General features: G+C 42.8%; 1 protein-coding gene across 1 annotated transcript in view; it reads left to right on the top strand.

Moving 5' to 3' along the window:
* Positions 1–13267, top strand: part of LOC139557789 (plexin-B1-like) — a 99197-nt gene that overhangs the window by 35371 nt on the left and 50559 nt on the right. The gene's annotated exons all lie outside the window — the stretch shown is intronic.

Genomic DNA, 13267 nt, shown 5'->3' with positions numbered 1-13267 from the left:
GGAGAAAATATCCTTTCTATTTTATTCAGCAATGTTCAATTGTATTCGTCATACTATAAAATAATTTCACGGAACTCTTAAGAAAACATTTTATGCTAAATGAACTAGTGTAGCACACAGCCATATGGCATAGCCAGATCCGGACCTAACATAAGGACAACTCCGAGTATGCTGTTCTGTTCTTCTGAAATATATATTTTTTCGTATCATGTTTCTTTAGACCTGTCTAAAATAAATAATGGATTTATTGTGCAGGTGTAGGCTATATTACATGGATTTATTAGACTTTTTAAAATGTAGATGTTCCAAAGGTCTGCATCAGTGGCTTTTTTGCTTTGCATGGAAGCCAGGAGATGCTAAATATGTTTATATTACATTTTTTTCTGATTGCTTAGGCATTACCTTTAAAACTCTACACACTAATCACAAAACCTTATAGCAAACCAGCAAAACATTATACATCTCTTGCAAAAGCAAACAATTCTTGCAAAACTCTTCAAACTCTTAAATCTTTTTTTTTGCGTCAATACAGTACACACAAACCATCATTTGAATAAGCACACGAAGCACCAACTACGCACTGAGAGTACAAATGAAAAACACCTTTTTTCTGTGGGCAGGGCATAGCAGTTTGCAATAAAGTTTTGTCATACATGTAGTAAACACACATACACATAGGTATCCAAATGTGTAAAGTATGGATGTGTATTCCGAACATAACACACTATCAATACAAAAACAAAATCTCAAAATGTTCTAACACTCCTCAAACAACAAAAGCGCGGTAGAAGAAAACAAAAACATTTGTGCTAGAAAAAAAGAACAGAAAAACTGTATATGCTTTCAGGTTCCTCCCATTTATTTTCCAGCGATTGATTGTTAGCTAGCAGAACGGAAGGCAAGGGCAGATTAGCAACTCGTCGCCTGATCCTCGCAAGGCATCCTGATCTTTTGCCTTGAAATCTCAGTTTCCTTCTCCAGCGAATCACGGGGATCTGGGCCTGGTCGAGTGTCTGTAGTAGAGGTCGACCGATTATGATTTTTCAACACCGATACCAATTATTGGAGGACCAAAAAAGCCTATACCGATTAATCGGCCATTTTTTTAAATTCATTTGTAATAATGACAATTACAACAATACTGAATGAACACTTATTTTAACTTAATATAATACATCAATAAAATCAATTTAGCCTCAAATAAATAAACATGTTCAATTTGGTTTAAATAATGCAAAAACAAAGTGTTGGAGAAGAAAGTAAAAGTGCAATATGTGCCATGTAAAACGCTAACGTTTAAGTTCCTTGCTCAGAACATGAGAACATATGAAAGCTGGTGGTTCCTTTTAACATGAGTCTTCAATATTCCCAGGTAAGAAGTTTTAGGTTGTAGTTATTATAGGAATTATAGGACAATTTCTCTCTATACCATTTGTATTTCATATACCTTTGACTATTGGATGTTCTTATAGGCACTTTAGTATTGTCAGTGTAACAGTATAGCTTCCGTCCCTCTCCTCGCCCCTACCTGGGCTCGAACCAGGAACACATCGACAACAGCCACCTCAAAGCATCGTTACCCATCGCTCCACAAAAGCCGCGGCCCTTGCAGAGCAAGGGGAACAACTACTCCCAAGTCTCAGAGCGAGTGACGTCACCGATTGAAACGCTATTAGCGCGCACCCCGCTAACTAGCTAGCGATTTCACATCGGTTACACCAGCCTAATCTCGGGAGTTGATAGGCTTGAAGTCATAAACAGCTCAATGCTTGAAGCATTGCGAAGAGCTGCTGGCAAAACGCACGAAAGTGCTGTTTGAATGAATGCGTACGAGCCTGCTGCTGCCTACCATCGCTCAGTCAGACTGCTCTATCAAATATCAAATCATAGACTTAATTATAACATAATAACACACAGAAATATGAGCCTTTGGTCATTAATATGGTCAAATCCAGAAACGATAATTTCGAAAACAAAACGTTTATTCTTTCAGTGAAATACGGAACCGTTCCGTATTTTATCTAACGGGTGGCATCCATAAGTCTAAATATTCCTGTTACATTGCACAACCTTCAATGCTATGTCATAATTACGTAAAATTCTGGCAAATTAGTTCGCAACGATCCAGGCGGTCCAAACTGTTGCATATACCCGGACTCTGCGTGCAATGAACGCAAGAGAAGTGACACAATTTCACCTGGTTAATATTGCCTGCTAACCTGGATTTATTTTAGCTAAATATACAGGTTTAAAAATATATACGTCTGTGTATTGATTTTAAGAAAGGCATTGATGTTTATGGTTAGGTACACGTTGGAGCAACGACAGTCCTTTTTCGCGAATGCGCACCGCATCGATTATATGCAACTGTCACGCCCTGGCCATAGAGAGGCTTTTATTCTCTATTTTGGTTAGGCCAGGGTGTGACTAGGGTGGGCATTCTAGTTTCTTTATTTCTATGTTTTCTGTTTCTATGTTTTGGCCTGGGTATGGTTCTCAATCAGGGACAGCTGTCTATCGTTGTCTCTGATTGGGAATCATACTTAGGCAGCCTGTTTTTCCACCTTAGTTGTGGGTAGTTGTCTGTGTTAGTGGCCTGTATAGCCCTAGTCAGCTTCACGTTAGTTTTTGTTGTTTCTTGTTTTGTTGGCGACATTTATAACATTAAAAGAAAATGTACTCTGACCACGCTGCACCTTGGTCCTGTCATTTCCGTGACGACGTCCGTGACAGCAACGCGGGACACGCTAGATGAACTAGTAATATCATCAACCATGTGTAGTTAACTAGTGATTATGATTGATTGATTGTTTTTTATAAGATAAGTTTAATGCTAGCTAGCAACTTACCTTGGCTTCTTACTGCATTCGCGTAACAGGCAGGCTCCTCGTGGAGTGCAATGTAAGGCAGGTGGTTAGAGTGTTGGACTAGTTAACCTTAAGGTTGCAAGATTGAATCCCGCTGACAAGGTAAAAATTTGTCGTTCTGCCCCTGAACAAGGTAGTTAACACACCGTTCCTAGGCCGTCATTGAAAATAATAATGTGTTCTTAACTGACTTGCTTAGTTAAATAAAGGTGTAAAAAAAAAAAATGAATAAAAAATTGGTGTCCAGGGCCTCCCGGGTGGCGCAGTGGTCTAGGGCACTGCATCGCAGTGCTAGCTGCGCCACCAGAGTCTCTGGGTTCGGGAGGTCCGTGGGGCGACGCACAATTGGCATAGCGTCGTCCGGGTTAGGGAGGGTTTGGCCGGTAGGGATATCCTTGTCTCATCGCGCTCCAGCGACTCCTGTGGCGGGCCGGGCGCAGTGCGCGCTAACCAAGGGGGCCAGGTACACAGTGTTTCCTCCGACACATTGGTGCGGCTGGCTTCCGGGTTGGAGGCGCGCTGTGTTAAGAAGCAGTGCGGCTTGGTTGGGTTGTGCTTCGGAGGACGCATGGCTTTCGACCTTCGTCTCTCCCGAGCCCGTACGGGAGTTGTAGCGATGAGACAAGATAGTAATTACTAGCGATTGGATACCACGAAAATTGGGGAGAAAATGGGATAACATTTTTTTTTTAATTAAAAAAGAAGAAAAAAATAAAAAATAAAATCGGTGTCCAAAAATACAGATTTCCGATTGTTATGAAAACTTGAAATCGGCTCTAATTAATCGTCCATTCCGATTAATCAGTCGACCTCTAGTCTGTAGTATATCCCTCGCGTCCGACTCATTGAAGAAGAACTCCTCGTTCAATTTGAGGTGAATAATCCCAGTTCTGATGTCCAGAAGGTCTTAACGGTCATAAGAGACGGTAGCATCTGCTTCTAGCTCCATGACTCTCTGGAAGAGACAAGACAAAACAATGTAGCACAGTACGAAAAGACAGGGATCAGCCAATTTGATGTAGCTCCATACACTTCCATATCCAGTACCAATGATAGGATAGTATAGCTTACCTGCACATATTCATATCTCCGTTGTTTTACACTGTCTGAGTTTCTTTTGAAAGGGACTCTCTACAGCTGTTTCATCCTAATTATATTGCGTTTCAGTAGACGAGACAGTGCAGAGACTCACTCTGTTGATGTTTTGGAATATGGTGTTATCTACCATTATGTGGTCCTGCAGTTCTCTGAGTCTGATGCAGTTATTTGCAATGACCATATTAACAATGTGGGTCTCCTGCTCTGGGGTGAGCAGTCAACCTCTTCCACCAGATACTGGTTTTCTTGCAGTTCTGTAAAAACATTTGAATGGTTTTAGTGATAGATCCTTCTCATTATGAAAGTACAGTACATATTACTGTACCAGTAAGACTACAGCACTTACAGTTACTTACCGGTTCTCATTTTGAAATATCCGGATGATACATGCAACAGTATAGCGGCTCAAATTTGGTTGAACCCATTGCCCAGCCTCCCTCATGCTCATCCCATGGTTGACAACATGGTCAACCACAGTCGCTCTATTTCATCAGTTATTGCGTTCCTGACTCCCCTTCCTCTTCCCCTCCTCTCCTTCTCCCCCGTCTTACTTCACATCTTCCTTCTCCTCCTCCTCCTCTTACTTCTTCACCTCCTCGTCCTCTTCTTCCTCCTCCTCGCCCTCCTCTAGTTCTCACCCCTCTTACTCTCTGTCCAATATTGGCCTCCATTGTTGTCCAATCCAAATGTTTACCTGTGGCCTATTTATAGTGCTCAAGCTCGGATTTGTAAGTGAACTCATTATCTAAAAGTGTTTTCACATGTGTCGATATGGAAAGGCAATTGGCAAAATAGTGTAGCAATGTAGAGACCAATGTTTACAGTTTTGCTATAAGTGTGTTTTTAAATTGCAAACTGAGTGTAAGCAGAGAACATGCATTCAGATTGGCACACTTGGTAATTGCATTGGCTACAAGCGTTAATGGTTTCAGAGATAGTGCTTCAAGAATCACTGTTAGTGTTTAAGCATTCAGAAGAAAAACTGTGATTAACGGTCAATTACCGTGAGACCGGCAGCTATTTCCATGACAAGAACCGGCTGACAAAATGTAATGACCGCCACAGCCCTAGAAGTGACGCCAGCCCAGACCTCCCTCTGTTGTATTGTTATGGCCGTGGCAAAACTCTTCGTCAGCTCACTCTCAGCTAAAGTCCAGACACTGGTATGGCGCCTGGGCTTTCCCATGACTAGCCGCCCTAGAAGAATAAAGCAGGCTGACATTTTATTTTGGTCTTCTTCTACAATATTTTTTACAGTACGTCATACAGTACACTATAGCAGTGAAGGCGTAAAGAAAGAGTAGTACTATATCTTGCTGGGCTAAAGTTAGCTTACACTGGGTGTTGTTTTGGAGAGGGGGGGGTGCGGGGAAGTGAAGAGGGAGGAGTGGCGTGGAAGAGGAGTGTACCTAACTAACCATGGCATTTCAGTCCCCGTGGTGCACTGTTTATCTTTCACTGATCTGGCGTTGGCAGCATACCGGTATTTAGGGCTATGCTTTGATGTTAGTATCTACAGTATGCAGGGATTTTTTTTCTCGGACCATGTGAGTTTTGCTTGGCCTTTTTGTGTGGGTAGACTTGACTCACTGCCTTGATGATTAATACACCAACGCGGAGTTAAACCCTCTGCAAATCCCATTAAAGCCCATCCACTCCCTCACACTAGTCTGATCAATGATTAATGCAGTCCCCAGGTGTCAGTCCTGTTAGCAGACTGTCTCAGCACCTCAGGGGGGTGAGCGCCCGGCTTGGTCTGACCACTCCCGACTCCATGCCATGTTTTTCAAGACTGATCATAAGACTTTGTATCATACATCTACAGAAAGCAGTTGATTTTTATTATTGAAAGATGTGATTGTCATGGATTTCAGTGAAGATCTTTTCACTGTCTTCTTCTGCAGGTTCGATCCTAGATTTCATCACCTAATTGTCCTCGGGTCACAATCAAGCACCTTTGCGTTAAACACAGCAAGCTCTGCACATTAATCATTAATGATTTTCTGTCAGGGATAAGAGAAAGGGGTTGTGTGTGTGTTGTCTGTGTGTGTGTGTGGCTTCTACTTAGGAGAGAGAGAGTGCACTCTATTAACCATTTGACAGTTGAAGACCTCCCACTCATAGAGGCCTGCTCTGATTCTCTCCCAATTACAATGTGCCAGGGAAAAGGAAGGGGTGTCTTGAGGGCGGCCGTTATCTTTTAAATTAAGCTGTCTGTCACCTCGCACACGAACAGAAGGCCACGACAGCTCTCACCTGCCTGACTCTGCCTAAAATAAAACAAATTGGAAGGGGATCCTTTTATGCTATGATTTTTATGAGAGCATAGACAATGAAAACAATGTCAAAATATGTATTTCTTTCATAAAAGCTGACCTTCTATGGCATTTTTCCCATATTGAAACAACCCCTCCACTTTCAGTCACTCCTCAGTGTGGTATGTTTCTCAACAGTGTTACTGAATTATTGCCACCTTGTGAAGGGTCAAAGATCCATCATGTGTGTAATGAGAGTATGTAGCTTAGTGTATTTTCTACAAAAAAAAAAGGATTACAACACATTGCATAGCTACATGATCATCAGTTTAGAAACATGTTTTTATAGTTTGACCAATGTACTTGGTACATTTGATTGCCACGGTGCGAAAGCAATCCTCCATGAGTAGTCCTATTTTGCGGGTCTCTAGTCCAAAGTGAAAAGTGAATTTGGAACGCTTCTCAAAGAACCTTTAACCATTAGAGATTATTTCTGCATGATGCCTCTGGCAACCGATGAAACACGTGTGAGGAAAGTAACAGTCTTTGCATACACAATCATGCCTATGAGGTAATCTGGCCAAGTTTTTTTCTCTTTTGGTTTAGCTACAGACCACTAAAGAGATTGGACTGTAGATCCAGAAGCATCAGTTACTATGGGGCTTAAAGCAAGATGACTGCAGTTGGTCTTGCTTCTGTACAGTTTCGTATTTAAACAGAAGGTTTAAAGCTGCAATATGTAACTTTTGGGTGACCCAACCAACTTCACATAGAAATGTGTGTTATAAATCTGTCATTCTCATAGAAAGCAAGTCTAAGAAGCGGTAGATCTGTTCTATGTGCGCTTTTTCTATGCTTCCTGTTCTTAAGTTTCGGTTTTGTACACCAGCTTCAAACACCTGAAAATGTTGGGTTTTGGAAAATATATTTCACAGCAGTTTAGATGGTACAATGATTCGATACATGATAATTGCTTGTTTTGTCACATAAACTGAAATTAGGTGAACTACTAAAATTATAAACACCACATGTAAAGTGTTGGTCCCATGTTTCATGAGCTGAAAAAAAAAGCTTTCTTTCAATTTTTGTGCACAAATGTGTTTACATCCCTGTTAGTGAGCATTTCTCCATTGCCAAAGTGTGGCATATCAAGAATCTGATTAAACAGTAAGATCATTACACAGTTGCACCTTGTGCTGGGGACAATAGAAGGCTACATAACACAATGCCACAAATGTCTCAAGTTTTGAGGGAACTACCGTTCAAAGGTTTGGGGTCACTTAGAAATGTCCTTGTTTTTCATGAAAACATACATGAAATTAGTTGCAAAATGAATAGGAAATATAGTCAAGACGTTGACAAGGTTAGAAATAATGATTTTTTATTGAAATAATAATTGTGTTCTTCAAACTTTTCTTTCGTCAAAGAATCCTCAATTTGCAGCAATTACAGTCTTGCAGACCTTTGGCGTTCTAGTTGTGAATTTGTTGAAGTAATCTGAAGAGATTTCACCCCATTCTTCCTGAAGCACCTCCCACAAGTTGGATTGGCTTGATGGGCACTTCTTACGTACCATACGGTCAAGCTGCTCCCACAACAGTTCAATAGGGTTGAGATTCGGTGTACTGCTGGCCACTCCATTATAGGCAGAATACCAGCTGACTGCTTCTTCCCTAAATAGTTATTGCATAGTTTGGAGCTGTGCTTTGGGTCATTGTCCTGTTGTAGGAGGAAATTGTCTCCAATTAAGCACCATCCACAGGGTATGGCATGGAGTTGCAAAATGGAGTGATAGCCTTCCTTCTTCAAGATCCCGTTTACCCTGTACAAATCTCCCACTTTACCACCACCAAAGCACCCACAGACTTCACATTGCCTCCACCATGCTTGACAGATGGTGTCAAGCACTCCTCCAGCATTGTTTCATTTTTTCTGCATCTCACGAATGCTCTTCTTTGTGATCCGAACTCCTCAAACTTAGATTCAAGATGGCATAGCAGTGGGATGTCTGTTTTGATTGTCTTGTCCCGTCTTGTCCCGTCCCTTGTATATATCGTTTTTCTTCGTATATATTTTTATTATTTTTAATCTCATTGTCCATCTACGGACTGAACATACTCTCCTGCAACCCGCCTCACCCAATGTGGTTTGAACCGGAACCCCTTTCAGGAGCTAGCCAGCTAATTAGCTACCAACTAGTAGTCAGTTAGCCACTGCTAGCGGTCATCACCGTTAACTCGAACATCTGCCAGCCTCAGCCTGGGAAACTCCTGCCAGTCTGCACAGCGCGATATCTACCCAGAGCATATCGGACTGCTTTTCTCTACCACATCTCCGGATTCCAACCACTCTGAACCTTTACTCCGTATCATCACAGCTAGCTGCTATCCGAGTGGCTACTCCTGTCTAATGTCTCTGTCCCGAAGCAAGCACCAGTTAGCCTGGAGCTAGCCTTGAACTAGGCCCAAAGAGATCCATCAAGCAATTTCTGGGCTTCAATTACCTCTTTTGATAATTGGCCTGGACCCTTTGCTGCCGACACGGAGCCCCATCTATCCTTCACGACTGGTCTACCAATGTAACCGTCCACGGGGGTTTCTGTCCCGAAGCAAGCCCCAGTTAGCCTGGAGCTAGCCTTGAGCTAGGCCCTTCTCCCGGCTAGCCGAAGAAATTCATCAGATAATTCCTGGGCTTCAATACCTCTTCTGCCAATTGGCCTGGACCCTTTGCTGCCGACACGGAGCCCCGCCAATCCATCACGACTGGTCTGCCGACGTAACCGTCCGAGGGAGTTTCAACAGGCTCTCCCGTTGCGACGTACCCCTGAGGCCCGTCAGCTAGCCTGCTGCTACCCCCGGCCTGCTAGCTGTCTGAATTACCGTGCCTCCAGCTCGTCTAGCTACTCACTGGACCCTATGATCACCGGCTACACATGCCTCTCCCTAATGTCAATATGCCTTGTCTATTGCTGTTTTGGTTCGTAATTTCTGTCTTATTTCACTGTAGAGCCTCCAGCCCTGCTCAATATGCCTTCGCTAACCCTTGTGTTCCAACCCCACACATGCGGTGACCACACCTGGCTTAAATGGTGCCTCTAGAGACAAAACCTCTCTCATCATCACTCAGGGTAGCCTAGTGGTTAGAGCGTTGGACTAGTAACCAAAAAGGTTGCAAGTTCAAATCCCCGAGCTGACAAGGTACAAATCTGTCGTTCTGCCCCTGAACAGGCAGTTAACCCACTGTTCCTAGGCCGTCATTGAAAATAAGAATTTGTTCTTAACTGACTTGCCTAGTTAAATAAAGGTAAAAAAAAAAAAAAAAAAAAAAAAAGATTTTTAAATGCTTAGGCTTACCTCCACTGTACTCACATCCTACCATACTCTTGTCTGTACATTATGTCTTGAATCTACTCTTCCACGGCCAGAAACCTGCTCCTTTTACTCTCTGTTCCAAACGCACTAGACGACCAGTTATTTTAGCCTTTAGCCGTACTCTTATCCTACTCCTCCTTTGTTCCTCTGGTGATGTAGAGGTTAACCCAGGCCCTGCAGCCCCCAGCATCACTCCCATTCCCCAGGCACTTTCATTTGTTGACTTCTGTAACCGTAAAAACATTGGTTTCATGCATGTTAACATTAGAAGCCTCCTCCCTAAGTTTGTTTTATTCACTGCTTTAGCACACTCCGCCAACCCGGATGTCCTAGCCGTGTCTGAATCCTGGCTTAGGAAGGCCACCAAAAATCCTGACATTTCCATCCCTAACTATAACATTTACCAACAAGAAAGAACTGCCAAAGGGGGTGGAGTTGCAATCTACTGCAGAGATAGCCTGCAGAGTTCTGTCATACAATACAGGTCTGTGCCCAAACAATTCGAGCTTCTACTTTTAAAAATCCACCTTTCCAGGAACAAGTCTCTCACCGTTGCCATTTGTTATAGACCCCCCTCGGCCCCCATTTTGTCTGGACATCAGAACGGCGATTACTCACCACGAACTGGAAGAAGATTTTTCCTTTAACGAGTCCGACGAGAAGGATATACTGCTCTCCCGGGAACTGTTACATGGAATGACGCTGGAGAGACGAAGCAGGTACGGGGAGTCAAACATTTAATAAGGAACGGACATGGAACGAAACAGGAACAGCATCGGCACAAGGGTAAAAAAGAGAAAAACAATTAATGCATCAGCAGGGAACAGAGCAGTGGAACTGACAAATATAGGGGAGGTAATAAACAGGTGATGAGTGAGTCCAGGTGAATCTAATATCGCTGATGCGTGTGACGAGGGAAGGCAGGTGTGCGTAATGGATGATAGGAGTGAGTGATACAGGAGCCGGGGGGGAGAGCAGGAGCAGACGTGACAGGAACAGACCCAAATCCCCGTCATTTGCATGAAGAAAAGACAGAGGAAAGGAGGACGCAGATCGGGAGTAAACTCCCACTGCCTTCCGTTCTACTTGGTAACACGCAATCATTGGAAAATAGAATTGATGACCTACGATTATCCTACCAACGGGACATTAATAACTGTAACATCTTAGGTTTCACCGAGTCGTGGCGGATACGGATAACATAGAGCTGGCGGGATTTTCCATGCCCCCTGGCAGAACAGAGATGCTACGTCTGGTAAGACGAGGGTTGGGGGTGTGTGTCTTTTTGTCAATAACAGCTGGTGCGTGATGTCTATAATTAAAGAAGTCTCGAGGTATCGCCCGCCTGAGGTAGAGTACCTTATGATAAGCTGTAGACCACACTATCTACCAAGAGAGTTCTCATCTATATTATTCATAGCCGTCTATTTATCACCACAGACCGATGCTGGCACTAAGACCGCACTCAACCAACTCTATAAGACCATAAGCAAAGAAGAAAATGCTCATCCAGAAGCAGCGCTCCTGGTGGCCAGGGACTTTAATGCAGGCCAACTTAAATCCGTTTTACCAAATTTTTTACCAGCATGTCACATGTGCAACCAGAGTAAAAAAAACTCCAGACCACCTTTACTCCACACACAGAGATGCATACAAAGCTCTCCCCCACCCTCCATTTGGCAAATCTGACAATAATTATATCCTCCTGATTCATGCTTACAAGAAAAAACTAAAGCAGGAAGTACCAGTGACTCGCTTAATACGGAAGTGGTCAGATGACGCGGATGCTACGACTCATCCAATGGCATTGAGGAGTAAACCACCTCGTTAATCGGCTTCATCAATAAGTGCATCGACGACTTCATCCACAGGGTGACCGTACGTACATATCCCAACCAGAAGCCATGGATTACAGGCAACATCCGCATCAAGCATCAAGTCTAGGGTAGGGGGCAGCATTCGGAATTTTGGATGAAAAGCTTTGTTAATGTTGACCTGTTTAAAGTTCTTGCTCACATCGGCTACCGAGAGCGTTATCACACAGTCATCCAGAACAGCTGGTGCTCTCGTGCATGCTTCAGTGTTGCTTGCCTCGAAGCGAACATAAAAGCCATTTAGCTCGTCTGGTAGGCTCTCGTCACTGAGCAGCTCGCATCTGGGTTTCCCTTTGTAGTCCGTAAAAGTTTTCAAGCCCTGCCACATCCGGCGATGCGTCAGAGCCGGTGCAGAAGGATTCAATCTTAATCCTGTATTGACGCTTTGCTTGTTTGATTGAATAGAAAACTACAAAACCAAAAAAAAACTACTTCCTGAATGGATTTTTCTCAGGTTTTCGCCTGCCAAATCAGTTCTGTTATACTCACAGACACTATTTTAACAGTTTTGGAAACTTTAGAGTGTTTTCTATCCAAATCTACCAGTTATATGCATATCATATCTTCTAGGCCCGAGAAGCAGGCAGTTTAATTTGGGCATGCATTTCATCCAAAATTCCGAATGCTGCCCCCTACCCTAGAGAAGTTAAACATACATGAAAATACAAGTGTCTGAAATCGTTTAAAAGCTTAACATCTTGTTAATCCAGCCGCTTTGCCAGATTTTCAAAAGGCTTTACGGCGAAAGCACACCATGCGATTTTCTGAGGACAGCGCGCCACGTACAAAAGCATTACAAACATTTTCCAACCAAGCAGAGGCGTCACGAAAGTCAGAAATAGTGATAAAATAAATCACTTACCTTTGAAGAGCTTCCTCTGTTTGCAATCACAAGGGTCCCAGCTACATAACAAATGGTCCTTTTGTTCGATAAAGTCCTTCTTTATATCCCAAAAAAGTCAGTTTAGTTGGCACGCTTGACTCAGTAATCCACCGGTTTCCCTCGTTCAAAATGCATACAAATGAATCCTGAAAGTTACCAATAACCTTCGTCCAAACAAGTCAAACAACGATTCTAATCAATCCTCAGGTACCCTATTATGTAAATAAACTATACAATTTAAGCTGGAGAATAGTATGTTCATTACCGGAGATATATAACAAAGTGCGCGCCCTCACCTTCGCGCGCAACAACACTACAGCCAAAATGGGAGTAGAAAATAACATGGCTATATCCATATATAGGGAGTAGAAAATAACATGGCTATATACAGGGAGTAGAAAATAACATGGCTATAGACAGGGAGTAGAAAATAACATGGCTATAGACAGGGAGTAGAAAATAACATGGCTATAGACAGGGAGTAGAAAATAACATGGCTATATACAGGGAGTAGAAAATAACATGGCTATAGACAGGGAGTAGAAAATAACATGGCTATAGACAGGGAGTAGAAAATAACATGGCTATAGACAGGGAGTACCATGATACTAAGCAGAGATGTGCTTGTTTCTTCTTGAAAATAAAACATATGCTGAACTGAATAGGCTTTTTGGCTGACTGGCCTATGTCTACTCCGAGTACTTAAGGCCCAAGTACACACAGTGTACAAAACATTAGGAACATCTAGTCTTTACATGACACAGACTGACCAGGTGAATCCAGGTGAAAGATATGACCCTTTATCCACTTCAATCAGTGTTGATGAAGGTTGAGTAGACAGGTTAAAGAATGATTTTTAAGCCTTGAGACTATTGAGACATGGATTGTGTATGTGTGCCATTCAGACGGTAAATGGGCA

This window comes from Salvelinus alpinus, chromosome 28 (assembly GCF_045679555.1).
Source record: "Salvelinus alpinus chromosome 28, SLU_Salpinus.1, whole genome shotgun sequence".
NCBI lineage: Eukaryota > Metazoa > Chordata > Actinopteri > Salmoniformes > Salmonidae > Salvelinus > Salvelinus alpinus.
The sequence above is the reverse complement of the archived record's forward strand: the minus strand, read 5'-3'. Positions and strand labels throughout refer to the sequence as shown.